Source organism: Narcine bancroftii, chromosome 1, assembly GCF_036971445.1.
Source record: "Narcine bancroftii isolate sNarBan1 chromosome 1, sNarBan1.hap1, whole genome shotgun sequence".
In the NCBI taxonomy this organism is placed as follows: Eukaryota; Metazoa; Chordata; class Chondrichthyes; order Torpediniformes; family Narcinidae; genus Narcine; species Narcine bancroftii.
The window spans coordinates 327,897,757-327,919,458 of record NC_091469.1 but is presented as its reverse complement, the minus strand read 5'-3'; positions in this window follow the sequence as shown (position 1 = coordinate 327,919,458).

The window sequence follows — 21,702 nt, the reverse complement described above, 5'->3', positions numbered from 1 at the left end:
GTACAGTAAAGCCTGGACAACATTGACAATTCTCTTGCAGTCAGTGCTGATGCGTCACATATAACACTGTCAAATTTTGTTAAGAGCACACTAGGTAAAAGCTAGCAATTCATTTCTATCTGATTCTGTACAGCTCTGTATTATGTATCTGTCAAATATCACATGAAGCCAATTGGGTTCGAGCTGACAATTCACTCCTGGCTGGTAGCAAGTGTCATGTGTACAGCTTAGCTCATTCTCCGCTATGAACAATTACCGTGTACACTCGAGTAAAAGTCAACTCTAATCTCTCAATCCTTGGCCCCGGCTACCTGACCATTGGAGGTCCCGATGAACGCGACCACTCACCAATCAGAACTCCAGAAACTTCTGACAACGCAGATATGAGTACTTATTGCAGTCCTGACCACCCTTGCATTCTGACGCACAGGCTTGGTGTTATTTCTTTAATCCATTGTCTTTTTGTTTTTTATTCATTTAGAGATCACTTGGACCTGCTATTGATACAGTATTTTGGATTCTAGCATGAATTTCTGACCCTCTAATGTCCTTCAGCTAAGGACATCTTAAGAAAGCAACCTCTATCTTCAAGGACACACGCCATCCAGGCCACTCCCTCTTCACTCTCCTACCATCAGGAATATAGTACAGGAGCAGAAGACGAGCACTCAGCAGCGCAAAGACAGTTTCTTCCCCTCTGCCATCAGATTCCTTTTTTTTTTGCACTCTTTTTATTTACTTTGTAAGGTGATTTATATAAATGTTTGGACGGTGATTTGCTGCTGCAACACAATGGATTTCATGACATTAAATTCTGATTCCAATTTAGATTCCAATTAATTTTGATCCACTCTGAAGAGACTAGATAATGTGTGGAGGAGAGAAAAGTGTGCGATTGATAAAGACCCAGCACATACTTGATTGAGCTCCAATACTAAAAATGAATAAACTCCATACAACCAATCTCTGGCTCCTGTATAGTATTCTGTCTTATAAAAACCACTGTCGGCTGCATAGACTTTTTACTAATAATTCCACAAATATCTAACTGATCTTGATAATCACCAATTCACTGGTCACTGATTGATCTACTGACTGGGTTCTTTGTATATCTAATGGCCTTCATTTTGCTTGCGGGATCGCATTTAGGAGGAGGAAGGTTATGTTGCAACTATACAGAGTACTGGTCCAACTGCATCTGGAGTACTGTGAGCAGTTCTGCTCTCCTTACTTGAGGAAGCATGTACTGGCTTTGGAGGCAGTGCAGAGGAGCTTCACCAGGTTAATTCCAGAGATGAGGGGGTTAGCCTTTGAGGAGGGATGGAGTCGTTTGGGACTGTACTCACTAGAATGCAAAAGAATGAGGTGATCTTATAGAAATATATAAAATTACGAAAGGCATAGATATGATAGAGATAGGTAACTTGTTTCCACTGGCACATGAAACTAGAACTAGGGGACATAGCCTCAAGATTCAGGGTAGTAGGTTTAGGACAGAGATGAGGAGGAATTGCTTTTCCCAGAGGGTGGTGAATCTGTGGAATTCACTGCCCATTGAAACAGTGGAGGCTACCTCCGTAAATATATTTAAGACAAGGTGGGAAAGATTTTTACATAACAGAGGAATTAAGGAATCAGGGGAATAGGAGATAAGTGAGATGAGCTGATCATCAGATCAGACATGATCTCATTGAGCAGGCTCAAAAGGCCAGATGGCCAACTCCTGCTCCTATTGCTTATGTACCTGGACCATTGTGCAATGCATGTCTGGATGCTGCACTCCTTATAAACTGGGAGAGTGGCAAGGTGGTTCATGCTGCTCTCTCACAGCTCCAGGAACCCAGATGTGTCCAGTTTTCATGCTCTCCCATGCTTGTGTGGGTTTGTGTTCCAGTTTATTCCCACATCCAAATACCATGATGGTAAGCTGAATTCACTGTTGTAAACTACCCCCAGTGTAGATGAATGGCGTCTGGAATAAAAAATGTGTGGGAGAACCAGTTGAAGCACACAATAAAATAAGACAGGGGAAATGAAATATCAGACAAGAAGAATTTCTGGGCTCATAGATGGCAGGGAAGGTGCTCAAAGAATGCAGAGGGACATGCATCCATTAGAAATTTGGGTAGAGTGGTAGAAGGTGGAATTGAATCTAGACACATGAGGTAATACATTCTGGAGTGTCAAATGCTAGCAGGGCATATAGATAAATGGCAGGGACCATCAGAGTGTTGATGTACAGATCGACTTTGGGATGTGAGTTCATGGTTTCCAGAAAATGTTGAGACAGGTGGACTTGGTAGGGAACATGCTTGCCTTCACAAGACAAGGCATTGAGTACAAGAGTTAGGTTGTCATGTTGCAGTTGTACAAAACAGTGGCCAGACTGCACATGGAGCTCTCCATTCACTCATGGTCACTACACTACAGGAAGGATGCAGTAGCAACAGAGAGAGTGCAGAAGAGATTCCCCAGGACATTGCCTGGAATACAAGGAGAGATTGGGGTAGGCAGCTTATGTTGTCTCTGAAAAGTAGGCTGAGGGGTGACCTTATAGAACATACCATCTGGTCTATCAAGTCAGGCCCTGCTACTCAATCAATTTTACACTTGGTACCCTTTTCCACACCATTTACATATATTGTGAACAATTGCAGGCTCAGCACTGATCCCTGCGGCACTCCACTGACCATTGACTGCCAACACCCATTTATCCCTTCTCATTGCCTTCAATTAGTTAACCAATCTTATATCCATTACCCATAGCTCTTGTGCATCCTGATCTTCTGCAGAAGTCTTTTGTCAGACACCCTATCAATTGCCTTCTGGAAATCCAACTGCACTGTATGCACATGCCTTCTCTATCCCCTGCACTCGTTATATCCTTGGAGAAGTTTATAAAATTAAGAGGGGAATAAATAGACAAAATCTGTTTCCCAGGTTAGGGAAGTCTAAAACTAGGTTTAAGATGAGAGGGAAGAATTTTAAAGGATTATTTTCAATCCAGAGGGTACTGGTTATCTGGAACAAGCTCCAGAGGAAGTTGAGGCAGAAACAGTGACAACGTTAAAAAGCATTTGGACAAAGATTTCGGTAGGAAAGGTGCAGAGAGAGATAAACCCCTAATGCAGGTAAATGGGATGAGGATAGACCAGCCATTCTCAACCTTTTTTTGGCTATGGTCCCCTTAGGAGTCTGCTCAAAGTTATGGACCCCCTTCCCTATGAAGCAGTCGTTTAGTTATTTTCTTCTGAATTTCTTTCCTCGCGTCTACATAAAAATATTTTGATTTCAGTCTGTACCCCCCCCCCACTTTAAATGTTCTGTATCACCTGTATGCCCCCTCCATAGAGAATGGCTGGGGTAGACCACAGTCAGCATGAACGAGTTGGGCTGTGGGGTGCATTTCTGTTCTATGCAGCTCTATGCCTCAATGTATTCATGGGATTGCTTCCCAGGGTAATATTTCTGTCAACACTAAAATTATTTTTTGCCCTCAAAATGGCCGCAGTGTTTACAAATCACTCAGCCCTGAATTTGCAATTTCCTTTAAAACTCCTCTACTCTGCTCTACTTCTGCAAATCATTGCTTTAACCTTACCTCTTTCATCAAGCTTCTGTACAATTTCCTCAAAATTCTCTCATATGGCGCGACTTCACACTGTATCTCATAAACTTGGTAAGATGTCTCGATGAAGGGTTCCAACCCAAAACATCGATTATTCTTTTTCTCTCACCAAATGCTGCTCAGCTCTCTGAGTTGCTCCAGCAGATTGTGTTTTCTGTCTCATAACGTTCTTATGATGCCTTGGAAACTATACAAGTCAAGTTTATTCTCATCTTATTGTACAAGTACAACCCAACAAAACAGCGTTCTCCAGTCCTCAGTGCAAAACCTGCAGACACATAGCCAGACATATCTCACATACAGACAAACAATACATATGCAGGACAAATATTTCATCTGTACAAATAAATAATTTTTTTTTTTGTTTCTGTGTATACGAGAATCTTGGATGGCTACTGTAAGCAAATTCTTTGGCTGATCAGCAATCTCATTGCCCAAGGAAAGAAGCTGTTCTTCAGCCTGGTTGGTCTGGATCTGATATTCCTGTATCTCTTCCCCGATGGGAGCAGCTGAAAGATGCTATTTGCAGGGTGGAATGATCTTGCACAGGGATCTTCAGACAAAGATCCCTGTAGATCACGTTGCGGGCTAGGGAGGTGGGGGTGGTGGAGGCAGGAAGACTCCAGTGATCTTCTCTTCCTCACTGATGATCCTGTGGATTTACCCATTTCTCTGCAGCAACCATATCATACTGTGATGCACCTGGCCAGGATGCTCCCAATATTGCTCCTATAGAAGGTGGACATAATGGTGGCCTGTGTGCCAAGTAAGCAGAAACTATTCTTATGAAGGAACTTCCATTCTGCAGAAAGGTTCCTTTAGAACTATTCTGTACAGTGAAATACATTCACCAAACTGCATTCTATTCCAAATTCCAGGGGGTAAAAGTACACATCTTTTTTATTCTACATCCCAAAACATGGACTTTCCAAATTATGAACATGGGAAACAACTTCCTGAGAACTGAGACAAAGGGGAATCTACAACTGAAATTTTAGTTAATTTATTCAATTAAGTTAGTGCTTAACATATCTACTAGTTATTTCATGGGCACCTGAAAATTTTATGGAAATGTCATTCCATTGTCTCTCAGAACAGAAGGTACAAAAAAGCCACCTGATTTCAAGGCACCACTTGTGTCTCTGCAGATATCCTTCTCAAATGCATGCTTTAATATTCAACAGCATCTTGCTTTCCCCACCCCTTTCCCTGCATTCTACAAAGTTATCATTTATGTTTGAACTCTTGCTGGTTTCTCATGGTAAGTCATTTGTTGATTTGCACTGCCACAAGGGGATTGGCGGGTGAACTCGGCCAGGCTCTGAGAGTATCCCTGACCTAGGTCTCAGAGCCCAGTCGTTTACCGCGGTGTGAAAAGGCCAACTCTCCCTTCAGCTAAGCTGTGCCGGTGTAGGAAAGGGCACTTCATACACTTATCAGAATGCAAAGATCCTGTCTGGCAGCTGATATCCACCAGTGTGCTTTTTAAAAGAGTGTATTGTCAGAATCCCATTCTCAGCCACGCAACTCGCACAGACTGATAGCCCCCGCAAATAACAGGTGAGTGACTTCTGGTAGAAAGGAGATTGTGTGACCTCATTGTTTGCCTCTTCTCCTCACTTCTTTGTTCTTCACAAATAAAGGTTTTTTTTTAAATAAACTGAAAGGTCCCTTGCCCGGTTCCTGATGATAAAATGAAAGGAACCAGTGAGGTATGGTACAATGTGACAGGGAAAAGCAGTAGCTCATCAGACAATAACAAAAGGTGTGAGGTAAAGATAAGGCAGCTGTCAGAGATTAATCCCACAGCCCTGATTGTTTTCTTTAATACCAGGCCTGCAAAAGTGAGCGATAAGTTGCTGAGTAATTTGGATTTCTGTGGAGGAAATAAGGTTCAGGTGTGTTTTATAATTGATTTCTTTTCTGGATTTTAAAAAGAAGAAAAAATAACTGCAGCAAATTTCTGTGACAACACTTGTCCTTAGAACCCTATTCAATTAGCTTTGTTCATGAGGAATACATCTTCTAAACATTAGTTAACCAGATATCAAGTGAATATTCCATTTGATTTTGTTACTCATGCACAAAGCTGCCATCTAAAAATAAACAAGTTATCAGATTCAAACAGATTTTCTTTTCTTCATTCTATTCCTTGCAGCTTCAAGGGTTATGCTACTTTTTTTTGAAATGCTGGGCTCCCTTGGTATTCTTACAAAACCCTCTGCCTTGCCCCAAGAGCAAGCGTTTTAGTCATTTTTGTCCTTTGCTATGTGCTGTAAAATGCTGATATGGATATTAGGTTCACAACAAATAGCCAGTTTGCAAATGAAATTTGCCCACAAAAGCAGGGCTGTAAAGAGAGTGCAGGAATGTGAGTTAACAACCAATAAAAACACTTGAAGGCATATACAATCTTGTCGCAACACTGCACTCGGAGCTTGGAAAATCACGTTAATACCAAAGCCGCCCCAAATTCCCAACATCAGGAAGAAGAAACTTGCTTTAATATAGTGATTTTCCCAACTTCTGGAATCCAGAGCCAAGTCCAACCAGCCTCAGTTGCCTGGTGTGAATGTGGGAACCTCAGCACATAACAGATCCCGCAGTGGTCAATGTCCAATCCCAGTTTTAGTTGGTGAAGCACCAAAGCTGAAGACGCTACAATCTTGTGTTTACATTTCACATTTAGATTTAGACTTACCCTGATGATGGACTGAAGATGGACATGCCTGTATGGGAACAGTGAAGGGAATTGACTGGTTGACTACTAGAAGTTTAAGCTTTGACCAACAGACAGAGCACAAGTGGTCATCCAATCTGCATCTGGTTGTATTGGGCTGTCGACTGCCTTAGCAGAAAATGAGGTGCTGTTCCTCTCATTTATTTGGACCTCTCTTGGACACAGAAGAAAGCCCAGGATAGCCAGTTTGGTGTGGGAATGCTACAAGGGGTTGAAGTGGCATACATCTGGGAGCTCAGGATGGCCATTGCTCTGTGAAATGGTCCCCAAAACTATGCTAGGTCTCACCAATGTTGAGGAGACTTCATTGGGAGCACCAAATGCTGTAGAGGAGATGCATGTGAATCTTTGCCTGGCATGGAAAGGGTGCTTAGGTCTCTGGATAGTGGCGAGGCAGCAAGTGAAAGAGCACTTCCTGGAGTTGTACGGGAAAGGACATGGAAAAGATGAGAGGATGAGCAGACATCCTCTGGGAACCCCAGAAAGAAAAGAAAGGGTAGTGGAGGAATAGATGTGTCTGGTGGTGGGATCTAGTTGCAGCTGGTGGAAATGACAGAGGATGATGTATTGAATGTGGAAGCTGGTGAAGTGAAAGGCAAGAACAAGAGAATTCCTATCGCTGCTCTATTTGGAAGGAGGGAGACAAGAGCAGAAGGTACAGTCCAAAGCTATGAACATTGAATTTTCTTATTTCAGCCAACGTCTCCCCACTCTCTTCTTCTGAACTACTTCCATTCAGAATCAGAATTTAGAACATACCAAATATAAAATAAATAAATTATTGCAAAAGAAGAAAAAAATGAGGTCATGTCTGTGGTTCTGTTCAGAATTCTGATGGCAGAGGGGAAGAAGCTGATTTTGTGCCATTGAGTGTCTTTAAGTTCCTGCACCTCCTTCCTGATGGCAACAGTAAGACAAGGGCATGGCCTGGGTAGTGGGGGACCTTGAGGAGAGATGCTGCTTTCTTAAGACACCACTTCCTCTAGATGTACTCTCCCCAGAGTGGAGACTGATGCCTGTGATAGCACTGGCCGAGTTCACAATTCTCTGGAGTCTTTTTTTCCCTCGTTCTGTGCATTAGTAACTTCATACAAGACAGTGATGCAATGAGTCAGAATGTCTCCACGTGTAGAAATTTAGAGAGAGAGAGAGAAAAAAAATGAATTATGAAACAAAATAAAAAGAAAGCCAGGTAGCAAATAGCTCAGTGTATGGAAATAAGTTTCAAAGTCAATCCTGAAAGCATTCTATCTGTATGCATTCTGCATCAGGTGGATAAAAGTAAAGGATCCATTATTGTCATATAATTTAGAATGTAACATATATGAAATTCTTTAACTTTTGCCTATAAGGCAGAAAGAGAGTTGCCACTTTGTCCTACAACAATTGGTGTTCCTAGGCAGTCTCCCCTCCAAGTACTGACCAGCCCTGTACCTGCTCAGCTTCTGAGATCAGACAATCCCAGGTGTATTCAGGCTATTATGTGCTGTCTGAATTTAAAGCAAAGTGTAAGTGTAATTGAATTTCCACATCCAAATGTGACTGCAGGGTGACCAAAGCTAGGAATTAAACATCCAGGCATATTCAACATTTAGGAAGGATGTGTAAAAAGGGAAAAGTAGTAGGTGACTTTAATAAGGGATGATATCAATTAGGAGTTACAAAGGATCTTGGTTCCACAGATCAGGGTAGTACTAAAGTAAGTTTAGGTGGAGCTATGAACTAGCAGGTAGACAGAAAGCATTGATGGATGTGTTTTTTTGACCTTCATTTCAAAGTCATGATTTAGACCAGGGATTGGTAATAAAGCCATCATGGGGCACTTTTAAAGAGTAAAAGATGAAACAGGCCATTCAGCACACCACATTCATGCTGATCCTTTTGCCCATCTGCACTATCCTATTTGTTCTCATTAGATCCATATCCTGCTCTACTTCATCGTGTCTGCCTGAATGCCTTTTAAACAAATTGCATTGATTCCACCACCCCATCTTCCACCACCTTCCAGGTATCCACCAATCTGTGTAAAAATCATACCCCATTCAATCCTCTTTAAAACAACTTCTCACCTTGAACCTATGCCCTTTTGTTTGTGATGCCTTCACAAATAGAAGAAAGGATTTTGACTGACAACCTGCCTCTCAATCTTGTATACTTTTATCAGGTCATCCCTCAACATCTTGTACTCCTGAAAAAACAATGCCAGTCTTTCCAGTCTCTCCCAACAATTAAACTCCTCCAATGCAAGCAATTTGCTAGTGAATCTCCTCTGCACTTCTCTCCAATACAACCACGTCCTTCCTTTAGTATGGTGACTAGAACTGCACTCAATACCCCAAGCACAGTCTAACCAGTGTATTGTAAAGTTCCAACACCATGCCATCCCAACTTTTACATTTTATTCATCATCCTATGAAGGTAAACTTACCATGTGCCTTCTTCACCACCCTGTTATTCTGTGTTAGCACCTTAAGGAAACTATAGACTCGAATTTTAAGGTTCCTCTGTTCATCAAAATTCCTTTATTCCCTACCATTCACTGTATGTATGCAAGCCCTATTTGACTTCCCAAAATGCAACACCCTGTCAAGATTCAATTCCATCTGCCCATGCTCCACACAATTTTCCCTCTATAGGTACTCCCTGGCTTACGACCGTAACTGGGACTGAAGGATCGGTCGTAGCTCAGAATGGACGAAAGTCAAAATTTTACCCATACATGTGGCGTGTTGAAGTCTTAAAGCAAACATTTTGATCAAATCTTCTTTTATCACAGATTTTTGATGCATTTGACAAACTATATCAGGGCAGGTAAGAGCTAAAATGTGTGCCCTGATATTGAATTCACTCCCTTAACTCTCGTGCATGCACCAACAGTGTGGAAGGGAGAATCCACTTATCCTCTCAGCCGCTCATCCGGTCCTGTGGATTGACCTCCAATCCATTTCTCTGCAGCCACCGTACCCCACTGTGATGCAGTCGGCCAGGATGCTCTCAATAGAAGGTTGACATAATGGTGGCCATAGCCTTGCCTGCTTCAATCTTCTCAGTAAATGCAGCCTTCCTGACAAGTGAGGAGATGTGGTGTGTGTCCACAATAGGTCACTAGTTCAGTGAACTCCAAAGAACTTGGTGCTCTCCACTACAGGGCCGTTAATGTGTAGTGGAGGGTGGTCGTTCCTGGTGGTCAATCATCTCCTTCAAAAACAGCAAAATATGTCAGAAGCAGGCAAAGGTCCCCACACAAATCCCTGTGTTTTTATCACTTGTGACATGCTTCCATTCAGATAAAACACCATGACCCTCTGCTTCCCATCATGAAGCCAATTTTGGAGGAAATTAGCCAACTCACCTTAGATTTCATACACTAAAATTCTGCACTACCCTATCAGGTGGAGCCTTGTCAACCATCGACTAAAGGCTATGTAGAAAACATCAACTAATCCTCACAAAGTGATCACCGCCCATATGCATGATGTCCCCAGGTCGACCTATCTCAAAGGACTGATGCTCTCCCTCTTCTTTAGCACCTCTGTCTGAAAAATCTATTCTCAGCAACATTAAGCTGTGTGGTGTTCCCTTCATTCAACCATTTATTTTATATGTGGGATCTCTAACAAAGACAAGTTAAAATACTGAATCTGTTCATATGGCTTAACAATGAGTTTCTGCATTGAAGTAGATGCAGTTGTGCCTTTTAGCTGCCTCATGCTCTCTAAACTGCTCACAGGACTTGCTTGAGATATATATATTTTAGACATACAACACGATAACAGGCCCTTTCAGCTCACAAGCCCATTCTGTCCAATTACACCCAATTGACCTACAACCTATGTTTTGAACAGTGGGAGGAAAACAAACCCCCAGGAAAAATCCACACAGACATGGGGAGAATGTACAAACTCCTTACAGACTGCGTAGGATTTGAACCCTGGTCCTGATCACTGGTACTGAAACAGTGTTGTGCTAACCACTACACCAACCTTGTCGCAATATTGGTGCCCACCCACTTTAGATGTGGCATTTCTTTCTTGTACAGTTCCCAGCTGCCCCACAAGTGATTCCAATGATCCAAGTACCTGACCCTCCTTCCTAACCAGCTGTTTAGCTATGCATGTATCTATCCTATCCTCCTTTTTTTAATCATTGCCTTCAATTGTTCTGTTCTCAAAATTATGAAAGAATGAAACATATTCTTCCTCCTTTGTATCAAGGAGGTTTCAACTGGATCAGCCTCGGAGAGGAAAAGAGAAATGGGGGTAAGGGAAGGGGAGAAACTGGGATGGGGAGGGGAGTGTAAACCAGAGAAAGTGATGCTAATACCATCTGGTTGAAGGGTGCCTCAAGCTCTCTTTCCCTTTCCTTCTGTCTCCTTTCCTCCACTTCTGCATTCACAGCGCCACCCCCTCCACCAATCAATTCTCATCTTTCCTCTCCTGTCCTCCTATCCATGTCCAATTATCACAGTTTGTCTGTTGGCCTGTACTCCTCCCCCTGGCTTTCCATCCCATCGGGCCCAGCCCTTTTATTCAGGCAGCTGCCTGCTTTTTGCTCATATCTTGAAGAAGGGCTCAAGCCCAAAACTCCAAATGCTGTGAGACCTGCTGAGTTCCTCCAGCATTTCTGTGTTTTTACTACATGTCATGCCATGATATTAAAGATCTGTTGCAAGCAACGAGTATGTTTGTGTTCTTGGATCATCCAACATGTTAAGTTCCCACAAGGAATCATTTCAGAATTATTTGTTTGAAATCACTGACAAAATCTGAAGTACTGATGTAGATCAAATGGTCCCTGCTCAGAATGCCTAAAATCTGGATGAGGAGAGCTGAGTATATATTAGAACTGGATGATGTGCAGACTTTAGGACATGAAGCCTTGAATGCATTTGGGAGGTAAAGTCAGCATAGCAGTTGGCACAATGTTATTACAAGGCCCAGCGACATGGGTTCAAATCCAGCGCTGTCAGTAAGAAGTTTGCGTGTTCTCCCCAAATCTGCATGGGATTCCTCTGGGTGCTTTAGTTTCCTCCCTCCCTTCAAAATGTATGGGGGTTGTAGGTAAATTGGGGTATTTGTGGCTCATGGGCCACAAGGGTCAGTTATTGTGCTGTATATCTAAAAAAACCAGGTTTTAGAACTTAAAAAATTACAGCACAGATAATGGGCCATTTGGCCCTTTTAGTCTGTGCCAAACTATTATTCTGCCCAGTCACACTGACCTGGACCCAATCCATAGCCTTCCAGACCCCTCCTATTCATGTACCTGTCCAAATTTTTCTTAAATGTTAAAAAGAAGCTGGCAGCTCATTCCACACTCCCACCACTCTTTGTGAAGAAGTTCACCCACACATTCCCCCTGAACTTTTCCTTTTCACCGTTAGTCCATGTCCTCTGATTTGCATTTCACCTAACCTCAATGGGAAAAAGCCTAGTTGCATTTATTCTGTCCATACCCCTCAAAATTTTGGAAATTCCCATCAAATCTCCCCTCATTCCCCTACATACCAATGAATCAAGTTTGAACCTATTTAATCTTTCCCTGTAAATCAGTTCCGAAGTCCTAGTAAATCTTTTATGCTCTCTTTCTATCAAATTAATATCCTTCTTGTACTTTGACCAAAACTGCACACAATACTTCTTTCAATCTTCTTTCAAATATGTGAATAGTGTAAACATATCTAACTGATGCAAGTATTAAGGATGGTATAAACAAAATTATCTTTCCTTAGACACAAGTGAGTAAAGCCTCTATATGCAATGAGGCAAACAACATCTCCTCACTCATCAGGAAGTTATAATAGTGACTACACATCCTGAGGAGACTGAAGCAGGCAAGGGTCCATCCTGTCAACTTTCTACTACTGGAACTCTATTCAGAGGATCTGGCTAGCTGCATCACAGTATGGTACTGTTGCTATAGAGATCCACAGGATCATAAGAGCAACAGAGAAGATCACTGGGATCTCCCTCCACCTTATCGACATGATTTACTGGGTATGTGCCAAAAGAGGGCTCGCAAAATCAGTGAGGTCCCCCATCCGGCATGCAACATCTTCCAGCTACTCTCATCTAGAAAGAGATCCAGGAATATCAGAGCCAGAGCCACATACAAACCCTCTGTAATTCTACTATTTATTTTACAATAATATATTTATCTATATATATTTACAGGTATGTATTGTGCATATGTATCACTTGTCTGTATGTGTTTGCAGTGTTTTACACCAAAAGATCGAAGAGCCCTATTTTGTCGGGTTATACTTGTACAATCGGATCATAAAAAGATGATCTATTAAACCAGAACCTGCTGTGCCTACTTTTTAAGCATGTAATCAGAGTGGAGAGCTCACGTAAGCTGCCGCAACGATCAGAAGATTCCAAATGTATACTGGTTAAGAATTCTGCTTCGAAAATGAATGCCTCTTTTGATGCTACATTCTGAGGCTAAATACTTTGAAAAGAAATTACAGCTGTAAATGACTTGAGTGAAAGGAGTGGAAGATGCAGAGGAGACAAAGATGGAATAAATTATCTCATGTCAAGAATCACCTTGCCAAAATAATTTATATAATCAGGTCTGGGGAAGTGGAAAATGCCATTTTGTTTTTTTTCCCCCCCAATTCTGTTTCAATTCATTTTTCTCCTTCTCATGAACACTGGTCTGTCGAAAATAGAACAGGATTTGGACCCACTTTGAAACAAATTAATGTGTTGATCTTCACATAGGAATAAAATTGAAAGTGTAGTTCTACAGACTGATGATTTTATTTCCAGCAGGAGCTAAGCTTGCTTCAAACACGACCTTAATCACCTACCCAATAAATTTCTACAAGCAACTTAAATTACTTACCCAAGAGGAGAAATGAGGCAGGATAGGTGTTTTTAAGGCACAAATTGGTTTGATCTGGAATTCTCTGCCTGAAAGAGAAGGAAACCGTTTCATTGAGTCAGAATCAGAATTTATTTGACATGGACATGTCACAAAATTCAATGTTTTGTGGCAGCATTAAAGGAGCAAATATTGCTGTAAATTACATTTTTTAATTAAATAAATTAGTGCAAGAGAAAGCAAGGTAGTGTCTGTGGTTCATTGTCCGTTCAGAAATGTGATAGCAAAGGGTAAAAAGCTGTTTTTGTGCTGCTGGGAAATTGTCTTCAGGCTGCTGTACCTCCTTCCTGATGGTAGCAGTGAGAAGAGGGCATGGCCTTGGAGGTGAGGGCCTTGATGATTGACGCTGCTTTCTTAAGACACTGCCTCTTATAGCTGTCCTTGATAGAGTGAAGACTGATGCCCATGATGGTGCTGGTTGAGTTCACCATGGTCTGTATTCGTTATCTGTCCTGTGCATTGGCACCTCCATACCAATGATGCAACCAGTCAGAATACTCATCATGGTACATCGACCGGTAAAAATTTGCAAATACCAAATCTCAAACTCCAAATGAAATATAGCTGTTGGTGAACCTTCTTCATGATTGCATTGACATGGAGGCCCCAGGACAGCTCTTCAGAGGTGTTGACACCCAGGAATTTGAAGTTCTTAATCCTTTCCACTGCTGAACCCTCGATGAGGCTGGTTCGTGTTCACCTGATTTCCCCCTTCTGAAGTCTTTAGTTTAGCTAATGTTGAGGGCAAGGTTGTTGTTGTGACATCACTCAACCAGCTGACCTATCTCACTACTGCCTGCCTACTCATTGCCATCTGTGCTTCTGCTGACAACCGTGGTGTCATCGACAAGTTTGCAGATGGCATTAGAATTGTCATGGGTGTAGAGAGAATAAAACAGCGGGCTCATGAATTTTCCCAACTCCGAAACAGACCTTTTGGTCCAACATCCAAACTGATCGAGATAACGATTCAGCCAATCCCATTTAGTCCATATCCCTCCAAATCCTTCCAAACCATACGCTTTTCTTAGTTTTCTAAATGTTACAATTATATCGACCTTGTGAAAGAATACATTTAACAAATATGCTTAACAAAGGGTGCATGGATTAGGTGAGAAAATATGGAAGGAACATAATTGCCTTAACATGACCTTCTCTGTGCTGTAGTGAGATAGTAACTAACTCCACAAGAATGTCAATATACCTTGTGAAAAGGACACCCTGACATTTCCCAGATGTTTCCAGACACCATAGGATAACATGTAAACACAAAATTGGTAAACACAAAATTCCCAGGTGTGTGAAACTTGTGAAGGTCTCACATAATCCCCTGCCCAAAGGTGTATAAAAGTACTGTGAACACTCCAATGCTTTCAGTGGGGTTCAGTGTAGAGAACGAGTTGCAAAACACTTCCCTTTATCACCCCTCACCTCCGCTAGCATTACCAAGGTCAAATAAAGAAACTGTTGTATGCTCAATTGGTTCTGCTGTTTGTTTTATTACAGCATGGGCTGACTTTCACACCCTCTATCATACTTCTTCCATATACACACAACCGAGTTCACTTTTAAATGATCCCCTCCCACCTTGCATCTATGCCTCCTAGTTTTAGATTCCCCTCCCCTGGGGGGAGGGGGGGAACTGTGACTATTTAACTTATTTATGACTCTCTTGCTTTTATAAACCTCCATGAAGTCAACCCTCAGCCTCCTGCACTCAAGGAAGCAAAGTCCCACCCTCTCCTTATAATTCAAACTCAGCACTTCCAGCCAAAATTCTTGAGAATCTGTTCCGCAACCTTTCTATCTTAATGACATATTCACTCAAACTAGGTGACCAGAACACTCCAAGTGGGGTCTCACCAATGCCTTGTACAGTTGTAACATGACAACCCTGCCCCTGTACCCAAGTGCCCTGACTGACAAAGGCAAGTTTTCCAAACGCATTCTTCACCATCCTTTCCACCCATATCTTTACTTTCTCAGAAGCATACCCCTGAATGCCCAAGTCGCTCTGTGATCTCCAGGGCCCTGCAATGTTAGTCTCTCTTGGTTTAACCTGCCAAAGTGCAACAACTTGCATTTACCCACATTAAATTCCTAAGCATTCCTAAGGCCAATTTCTGAGTTCACCTCGATCCTGTTGCAACCTTAGAAAACCTTTTTTCACTGTTCACTACACCAACAATGTTGGTATCATCCACAAACCTGTATATTTTTTTAAGACATACAGGACAGTAATAGGCCCTTTTGGCCCTCGAGCCCTTATGCTGCCCAAATACCCCAATTAACCTATAACCTCATAAGTTTTGAAGGTTGGGAAGAAACCAGAGCCCCGGAGAAACCCCACTCAGACACAAGCAGAACATACAAACTCTTTAATGACAGCACGGGATTCAAACCAGGTCATTGTGCTGTAAGAGCATCACACAAACTGTGTCACCCAGATTTTTGCCTACAAATAGGGCTAAACAAGATGCAAACCAGTGGTGAGTCTTCCGCTGATTAAAAACACAGAAATGCTGGAGGAACTCAGCAGGTCTCACAGCATTCATAAGAGGTAAAGATAAATAACTGATGTTTCAGGCCTGAATCATTCTTTAAGGTATAATTAAATAATCTGAAGGAAAGAAAGGGAAGGGGGAGAAGTGCAGAACAACAAGCAAATGGTGTTAATTGGACATGGATAGGAGGACAGTAAAGGAAAGGTGAGAATTAATGGGGGGAGGGAGGGTTTGCTCTGTGAATGCAAAGCTGGAAGAAAGGAGTTAGAGGGGAAAATGGGGGAAGAGAAGGCTAACAGAAACCAGAGAAGTCAAGTTAATGCCATCCATTTGGAGGGTGCCCAGTCAGAACACAAGGAGTTGTTCCTCCAATTTGCTGGCAACTTCAAGCCAGCAGCTCATGAGAACATGGACAGATACATCTGCCTGTTTTCATTAATACCTTGTATTAATGTTGGTTATATATCTTTACCTTCTATGGACACTGCAAGGCTTGCCGAGTTCCTCCTGCATTTCAATGTTTTTATTACAATCATGGCATCTGAAGACTTGTGTTTCACTCCTGCTGATTAGCATTTCCACAAGAGTTCAATGGAAATCAAAAGAATAGCAGATGCTGAACACAGAGAGAAAAAAAACACAGCATCTTTTCACAGATGCTGCCTGACTTGCTGGGAGGTTCTACCATTTTCTGTTTCATGCTTTGATTTTGGAAAGCTGACAGTTCGAAGTAAGCAAATAGGTTACTCTAAAAAAAACTCACCTCTCTGGCTGCACTACAAAGTCTTGTTAATTTATAGGTGAGACCATAAAGACAATGCAATCATTAGTTATGCAAATTAGAGTGTTCTTTCATTCAAGTCACCTGTGTATTAACTACTGAATGACAACCTCCAATGGTTTGTATTTTCATTATAGGTAAAAACACAATGCTGGAGAAACTCTGCACGTCAAACAGTGTAGTTTATATAGCAAAGAGACAATAACCAATGTTTTAGACTTGAGTTACCTTGAAGAAGGGCTCATAAGTGAAGAGAGAGAAAAGGAGAGTGTATTTAAATACATATAATGAATTTAGTTACAAATATATTCAAATATTTATCTTCATAATTTCATATCTATTATTTCATATTCACATGCATGTGTGTGTATATAATATATATAGTGTGTGTATATGTACATATATTTAATTATGAATTAAGTATATCTTTGACATTTTTTTAAAACTTGATGGTCTGTGTGAACATTGACATGGTGAGCTGAAAGATTAATTTTGTGCTGGATGACTCCATTTTTCCACTCATTTCTCACAACCAGAATTCTTTCAACTAATTGACTTATATCCCAAAATAAGCCACTGTGTTTTCACCAACATAAAAACATTGTTATTAAATTATTTTCCTTTCTTCCTACTATTGCAAATAATAATTTCTACTTGATGCTGAATCCAAATTCCAAAGCAATAGCCTTGGTTTTTGTCTGCACATTACTTTACCAGATCCCAGATTATTCCTATCCCAAAGTATCCCGCTATAAAACCGCTATAAAATATGCTATAAACCGCTATAAAACCACTATAAAATATGCTGCAGCTGAGAAGCATATTGACCAAATGCAGCCAAATAGCACTAGCCCATTATACCAAATTGGTAGACATGGACGAGTTGGGCCAAAGGGCCTGATCTGTGCTGAGGAAATCTCATAAACATTTACATTGCTGGAAGGTCTTTGTGGCAACCTGAGGTTATGAAAGATTCAATGCTAATCCACGACCCCTATTCCAGCGTATTTCAAAACAACTCTGAACTCTGCCCCCCACCTCTGCCAAAGTCCGACATTCTACATTTTTAGACCATAAGACCCTTATATCTAGGAGCAGAATTTGCCCATTCAGTCCATTAAGTCTGATGTACCATTTCATCATGAGCTGCTCCATTCTCTCATCAGCCCCACTCCCCTGCCTTCTCCCCATAACCTTTGATACCCCAACTATTCAGAAAGCTATCAATCTCTGCCTTAAATACACCCAACAACCCGACCCTCACAGCTGCCCGTCAGCAAATTCTAGAGGTTCACCACTCTGACTAAAGAAATTCCTCCGCATCTCTGTTTTGAAATGGGTGCCCTTCAATCCTGAAGTTGTGCCCTCTTGTCCTCGACTCCCCTCCCTTGGGAAACATCTTTGCTACGTCTATTGTGTTCAGGACTTACAACATTCGAAATGCTGCCATTAAGGCTTAAGGCTCACTTCTTATTAGATACATTTCAGACATATACAGAGTGTGACCTGAACATTTTACAAAATAACTGTTGAATCAAATATTAATGTAAACTTTAACATTAGAGCACACTTACATTCAATGAGATAAAAGGATGCAACAGATACAATGGTCAAAAACCTACATTTCAGAGTCAGTTAAAAAGCAACTTCTGACTTTGAAACAGAACACTGAAAGGATAATGATGATGGAAGTTGTACCATGTCCAAGGTAACATCTGGTGCGTATTCCTCATCAAGATGAATGCAGTTGTGCCAAAAAGGAAGAATACTCAGAGCACTGGCGACTGAGCTCTGGCCATGCAGGAAGGCAGCAAGATGAGCTTTGATGCCTTCAGCTCTTTTCTTTAAAAGTCGATCTGTACCCCCAAGCAAAACTCCTGAATGTCACCTCTGTACAGCATGCTTCAGACTGGTTAACATGGATGGCTCATCTGTTGGATATTTATGTTTTATTAATGTGAATCTGTACCAAGATGCCAGGGTTATACGTATATGATTGGTTGGGTGAGAGAAAAGATAGAAAATGTTAGAATCATTTAGGAACAGCTGAAGTCTCGAAATAAAGCACACCAACCCCTTTTGGATAGAAGAATCTCATTCATTTACTTCTCAGCATATTCCCAAATTAATTTTCTCACTGTTAACCTCTGAAAAATACATAGACTCAGGTCTTATTCGTGCTTTCATGCAGGTCTTAATGCTGGACCAATGCAATAACCTCAGAATCATACAGAAAAAAGGAAAGGCTTTTAACATCCTTTTTAAAGATTTTGTTCTTCCTGCCACCCTACAATTTTCCTCCTTTTCAAGTATATTGTCAACGCCTTTTGAAGGCTCTTATTGAATCTGCTGCGCAGTCCACACCACAATTACAGCACCAGCGACCCAGGTTCAAATCCCACGCTGTCTGTAAGGAGTTTGTACGTTTTCCCCGTGTCTGTGTGGGTTTTCCCCGGGTGTTCCGGTTTCCTCCCACCCTCCAAAAATGCATGGGGTTGTAGATTGAGTGCCATTGGGTGGCACAGGTTTGAATGGGCTTTTACTGTGTTGTAAAAAAAAATAATTAAATAAATAGAATTAAATAATGGCTTATTGAAATGAGAAACATCACGTCCTGTTTCTTAAATCTATATCTTTGTTTACTGGCCCAACTGTCCATCAAAACTTTCACTTTAATCATTTATAACTTTGAATTAAAGTGTCTTTAATTTCCTTAAACTACAACAGTTAAACAAATGTATAAATAGGGTTATCACCCAGATTGGGTGATGTTCAGTAAAATGCAGAAAACCAAGTTGCTTTGTAAATAGGATCTCATTGTTCGGCTCAGCGTTGAATAACCCAAAGCTGCTGTGTTTGTCCAGAATTACAAAATGAACCCACTGCAGACGTTTTGAACACTTCTGTCGTTTGTTAGGAAACATCCTCTTTTGCCAGGAGAAATTAACTTATGAATTAGAATCAGAATCAGAATTTATTGTCATGAATGTGCCAACGAATTTGTTGTTTACAGTGCAAATATTGCTGTAAATCACATCTCAAATAAAGAAAAAATAGTGCAAGAATATAGCACAAAATGAGATCATATCTGTGGGTTATTGTCCATTCAGAAATCTGATGACAGGGGTGCGGGTGGGGGGGGGAGAATCTGTTTTTGTACCATTGGGTGCTTGTCTTCAGGCTCCTGGACCTCTTTCCTGATAGAAGCAGTGTGAAGAGGTTATGGCCTGGGTGGTGGGAGTCTTTAAGGATAGTGTTTTCTTAAGACACCACCTCATGTAGATGTCCTCAATAGAGTGAAGACTGGTGCCCATAATGTCGCTGGTTGAGTTAATAACCCTCTGGAGTTTTTTTTCTGTCCTGTTCATTGTTACCTCCATATCAGACAGGATACAACCAAACAGAATATAAGGTCTCATGGGAGAATGCAGTAAACCCCTGGTATACAGTACATACATCTAGGGATTGGTAGAAGCCAGATAAGTGTATTTTCTGGTTGCTTGAGAACTACTCTTACAATGCCTAACTGAACCACCTTCATTAAGAATAAACAGTTTAAAAGACAAAAGATAAAAATATTATACTGTACTTACACCAAGCAAAATTCATTCGCATGAATATATAAATCTTAAAGTATTTTTACTTTATTTGTAGTCACTTTCATTGAAAACACTTAACTGTCCCTGCATCTGGAGAATGCTCCCCTCCACAGAGCCGCCAAAAAGATGAACAACAACATTATAGATAATTAACCCTTGCCCTCCCTCAGGTTTACAGATAAAGCCACTGACCGGGGCAACTCTTACTAAGCAGGGATAAGGGGACACTTTAAGAGAATCACCCCAATGTTGAGCAGCATCATCTTGCTCTTCACCTGCACAACGCTGTTGGTGTTTCACACAACTTTATTCAAACAGCTACTACGTACAAAGTGCGTCCAAGCATTCCTGGCTGAATATTTGCTCATATCTTCACCAATGGTTTATATGTTATTTCAGTGAACATTTACTTCTACAATTTTAAATGTATGTATTTTACCTGTTATTTTGTTCTTATTTATTGTAATTTTTAACTTTATTTTCCGCAATTTTTTTCTGGTTGCTTGAGGCTGCGGATGCTTCAATTCCAGATAATGGAGAACTTCCTGCATAGGGTTTCATTTAACAGCTATTGGAAATTTTAATAATGTTTTAAGTGCATTACTTTTCTTTTTGTTTGACTTAATATCTTAATTCTAGCTTCTTGGTATCATTCTCCATTCTATATTCTGTTTGACCACAATTCCAGGTCAAGAGGTCACAATCTGAATTATTATGCAATTGTTTGACCATCACTTTTACTAGCCTGGAGTTTATCATTGATCAGAAACTGACCTGGATGATCCATATGTACAATGTGGCTACAAGAGCAGGTCAGTGGCTAGGAATCTTGCAGCGACAAGAACACATCCCAACTCCCCAAAGTCTATCCATCATCTACAATTCAAGAATGTGATGAAATACTTTCCTCTTACCTGGATGAATGCAGCCTCAACAACACTTTAGAAGCTCTATACCATGCAGGAAATAGCAACCTGTTTGGTCGGTATATCATCCACAACCATTCATTCACTCCACCATTGACACATAGTGTCTACAAGGGTGCACCACAACCAGACTCCTTTGACATCACTTTCCAAACCCATGGTCTCTGCTATCTAGAACCTCAAGTGTTCAAAGTTTGAACTTTGCTTTCAACATTCATGAGATGGGGAAAAGCTGTTTCTGTAATATAAATCCTGTCCCCAAAGCAAGGATTTGGTCCCAGAAATTCCTCATTGTCATTTTCTTGGTTGGCATTAAAATGCTGTTGTGGTCACCCTAATACTATTTGAGTTAGTCTGGTGAAGAGCAAGAACTTCAACTGTGAGGTTCATAAATCAGCACTTTTGGCATTCTCAGTGTAAAGCTCTGCAGAAAATGACATTGATAGTTTTAGTAGTAAAACACAAAAGTCTACAGACACTGAGATTGAAGATTTAAACAAAACACAATGCTGGAGAAAATCATCAAGGAATGAACAAAATGTAGACAGGCACCCGAACAAAATGGTGGTTTTAGAGTGGTATTCCTATTCATTCGTGGCAAAAATACAAAGTTCAGATATATTGTACATACCG